This window comes from Strongylocentrotus purpuratus, unplaced genomic scaffold (genome assembly GCF_000002235.5).
Source record: "Strongylocentrotus purpuratus isolate Spur 01 unplaced genomic scaffold, Spur_5.0 spur5_scaffold_13, whole genome shotgun sequence".
Taxonomy (NCBI): domain Eukaryota; kingdom Metazoa; phylum Echinodermata; class Echinoidea; order Camarodonta; family Strongylocentrotidae; genus Strongylocentrotus; species Strongylocentrotus purpuratus.
Genome location: NW_022145598.1, coordinates 35,133,777 through 35,138,742, shown reverse-complemented (window position 1 = coordinate 35,138,742; position 4,966 = coordinate 35,133,777).

Here is a 4,966-nt window from a genome sequence, read left to right as displayed (position 1 = left end):
TTCATTTACCCAGTATTCGGTTGGTATTAATTTGCCAACATATATGCACATGTACACATTTGACATGACCAGTATTGTGCAATGTTGATACACTCACAATGGGGGTTTCCCTTTTATTTTTTAAACTTTTGGATGGATTGGATAGGGTGTGTGAAGTGAACTTTAGCCCACTCTTCTATTGCAGAGCTATTCAGTAAAATGATAAATTCCCCTTTTGTTGTTGCCTACTTTATGAAACAAAGAAAAATATGCTGCCGGATTTCATGCCCAGTGATCATTTTAGTAGATTATTATACAGTGCGTCCCAGAAAAAAAGACTCCATTTCGTAGACGATCAGCCATGCATCAAGTCTTTCGTCTTCTTTGTGCATGGCTGATCGTCAACGAATCGGAGTTGAGTCTTTTGTCAACTCTGTTTGTTGCTAAGGCAGGCAGCCAGTGAAAACTAATTTGTTTAATCAAATTATGGAAATGCAAGCATTACTTTAAACAAACAGAACTTTGTACCCTCTCTTCAAATTGTTTTTTTAATCACTCATGCATGTAATATGTATCATATGAGTTGCATCAAATGAAAGAGGAGGATCCAAACTTTACAAATACGTGTCATTTATTAATTATAATTATGCTAAAACATCGATAATTCTCGGTTTTGTTTTTTCTGGGACACACTGTATAGCGCATTAAACTCAAATAGTCTCTATGCACTGCACATAGTAGGGTAAAATGATAATGATACATTTAAATCAAGTGATCATGAAATGCTAGAAAAAAAGATATTTAGCACAAATAAAAACTTCATAAGTTGACCCCTTTTGGTAGAAATTTTAGGCTGAAAAGAATCAAATTCCTAGATAATGCATTGGGTTTTTTTTTGTCTTTTATTTCCGATGGTTGGAATAGCATTTCAAAGAAATAACCTTGCTGAAGCAAGTATAGGTTTTGAAGTTATGAGCTCCCAGACATATGTTACATGTAGGTATGTGTAATGATGTTGCACAGGGTTTTATCATATGTTAACTATACATGTATGTATTCCAACCCATTTTTGTCCCATACAATACTGACCTCATATAAGATGATGTGTTTTTTGATGACTGTATGAAGCCAAAAAGCCCCACACTCAAGCTTGAATCAGAAAAAACAAAAATTAAAAAATTATGTTTTTTATGTCAATATATGTTCAAAATTTCAAAGTACAAGTGAGTGCTACTTTGGATATATTGTACATTGTACCTTGGAGATATCTTAATACATTGAAAATGTTAACAAATTTCTGTTGTTGGGTAATTTGTCATGGTTACTTAAACCTTTGTCTACAAATATATTCCTAAAATATAAAGTCACTGAAAACAAGTTCTATTGTTTCATGCTTGTCTTATATTTAAAAAAGAAATGATGATTAAAAAGAGATTAGGTGTACATTATCTGTAAATGTTTCCAGCTACAAAATATATATTTTTTTTTCTGTTTTGCAGAAGCATTTTTTTAAATGAAAGAAAAAGAGTAACCAACAATAGTGTACATGAATGGTAACATGTACTAAAAATAGGTTATTAATTTTTTATTTTTTATTAAAAGTCTTATGTTCTCTTTTAATTCAAAGGATAGTACCTGGGTCAGCTTTTATTAATCAATATTTGATTAGTTCTTTCTTTTTCTCATGAAATGATATTCTGGCTTTTTATGGTAAAACATAATTTTGTTGATCTAATCATTTTTATTTTTATTTTCCAACTGTCCGTCAGAGTCATCTCATCTGCTTTGATAAATGAAATGCGATTCATATATAGTAAATTTACCTCATATATATCATGCATCATGTTGATAAAATTAAACACATTTTATTTGTGGAGTGGATTTTTTTTATATATCAATAAATTCTGTGCTAGCTTGGACAATGCTCGACAGGCTGAAATTTATAATAAAGAGTTTAAAACTCTCTTTCTTTCTCAAGTCTTGTACATGTACATATTTCACAAACCACTTGATCTACATTCACTTCTTACATTGTATAAACCATCTCAAAAAAACTGTCACTGCAATATCAAAACCAAAAGGTATTACAAAGTTTTGGTATGGGTCATGAATTTGGTTCAAATGAACATATTAGAAGCATATGCGATTTAACAGTATTCAACGATCGTTATCGCAGTTGAAATCAAGTCTAAAGTGATGAAATTGTAAATAATAAACTCTTTATGTTGTATAGCGCCCTCTCAAGACTGATATAACTTTAGCTTTAAAACGATGTTTCCTCACTACAATCAACCGATTTGCTATTCCCGTTTGGAAATTATATATCAGAACTGCATATTCTGAGATTTTAACGGTCACAGCTACCATGGAATGGCCCAAGGTGCTATTCAAAATATTTGAAATTAACCAGGAGCACCGGTAAAAAAAAATTATTATTCAATTTCTCGAAAGCAGAAGTGTTTTAGGGGCTAAATTTTCCAGTGCTTATAATATATCCACAGTTGCATCCAAATATGTCAACATTTCAAAGAATTACTACCAATCCAATTTTCAAAGTTTCCCAAAACTTTGCATTACCTTTAACCCTGCAAGATCAATGGCAAGTGGGTAATGGAAAGAGCCGCACCAATTTTTTATGGCAGCAAAACGTATGTGTAAAACAGGGCTTTGTAATCAACCTGCTTTTTAGTGGTGACCACTAGTATAGAAAGACTGCACATGTTTCTAATTGCAACATGGGTTACAGTAAACCTTTGCCTATCAAAAGTGCTTTATGTATTATTTTGAAGTAGTCTTTCTAATTTCTCTGCCAATTTGACAGTGTTTTGCCTGACCTCTGATTCTTGCATCTTTTCCTTTCACTATTTGCATTAATTTCCATCTTTTCTCATCCAATAGAGTACCGAAGAAAAGAGCATCAAAAACAATGCTCGTAATGGTTAGTAGCCAGAGCAAATAACACCAAGTTCCTGTAGGAAATATATTTATTCAGATGGTCATATATCAGCCAATACTTAACATATTCAATTGGTTTTCGACATTTGGACATTATTTGTTATGCTCTTTCGGAAAATGAAGAAAAATTGAGAAATTCTAAAAATAGATTTTTGATGACGTCACACTTCACCACTCTATAGCAATCTGACACAAGCTATGCACACATCAATAAACAAAGAAAGAACACACATTTCTTACATCATAATAATACATTTATTCCTGTGTAACATCACGTTTTACAAGACATACAATAGTTGGCATAAAAGAACAGTATTTTTGAAGAAAAAAAAACCCAACGCTTCAGCACTCAACATACACAATTTGGCTTTCGTCACGATAGTAAGAAAATACCGATATGATTATATAATGATTTCTTATTTCTCAACAATCTACATACAGATCGAGTACTTGCCCTTATACATGTTAACAAGTTCCCAGCCACTGTCGTTCTAGATATGTGACTTACACATCCTGTGAATTGTCAAAAGTATCACTTCCAGTTCATTGATTGAATACCATTTTTTTAAACGTATGATGAAAGAGTTCATTTTTTTTCATACAAACCTTACACTACGGTATGTTAATCATACATGTAGTTCAGGTTTATACATAATTTCAATCACTTTGCAAAGAACATTCTTATACATTTTAGCCTTTCGGACAATTTGTCGACTCAGAAACATGTGCAATGTACATGAACATGTGACAATAAATGTGTTTTAAAACAAAATGCAACCAAAATTCAAACGGATGCGCTCGAACATCAACAAATGAAATCACATATGCATCAACAGGTACAAGAACATTTCATCATATTGGTCATTGTGTTCAACTGTAAGCATGTAAGTTTCAAAATTCAAGAAAATTGTTCACCTACATTACATGTACGCTTGTGCACTGAAGTCATTAAACTGAACTGAATGGTATAGAAAATGTCTGATTTAAGTGAAGCGTAATGGAAACATTTCCATACATATACATGTATATAATATGTGTAAGCCTAAATGCAACAGTAGGTTTGTATATAACTGGATAAATGCACTGTTTTCTGGTCCATTTTCTTCTTGAGTAATTGCATTTATATTTCCAATATGTACTTGATTTATAATAGAGAAATTTCAAAGATAAAAAGAGAAAGTGTGAGCAAGATAAGTTAGGAAGGGAGTAAAGGAGGACTACATGAAGAGTGAGGTACAAAGAGAGAGAGAGAGAGAGAGAGACAGAGAGAGAGAGAGAGAAAATGAGAGAGAGAGAGGGGGAAGAGGGAGAAAAAGAGGGAGGTGAGAGAGAGAGAGAAAAGAAAGAGGGAGGGGAGAAAGAGAAATAGACCTGGGGGGTGTTTCACAAAGATCCTAAGTTGGACTTAACAATTATGGAAAGCCGTTAGCATCTTTGAAAATATTTTGTAAAAGTTTTTTAAAAGGCATAGAATGTTGATTCAAAGCATTCATATTTTGTATTATCATGGGAGATTTCATGTTCTTAATGTGGAATTTATGAAAAGTCTAAAATACTTGAATTTTTGCTTTAGAATATATTTCATTATAAGGCTACAAATGGCTCTCCATAATATTCAAGTCCAACTTAGAGTTAAGTTTGACTTAAAACATTTGTGAAACAACCCCCAGACGAGAGAGAGAGAGAGAGAAAGATACAAGATGAAATATATATTTATAGAGAGAGGAATAAGTTACAGAGAAAGCCTCAGCTTTCATAATTGAATGACTTGCAATAATGATGACAATAACAACAAACATTCATGAGTTATGGAGAAGTACTTAACTAAATGCAGAAAGTTTTCTTTAAATATTACAATCTTGTGTTTTGTAAATAGTTTTAAAAGAGAATACACATATTTTCATAAAAATACAACAAACAAACGGCTCAGAAAAGTGAGTACAAGAAGCATACATGCACATGTATTTTACATTGAATACACTTGAGTCTTCTTTATAAAAAAAGAAATCCTCAAAAAAAATTGCTGAACAAT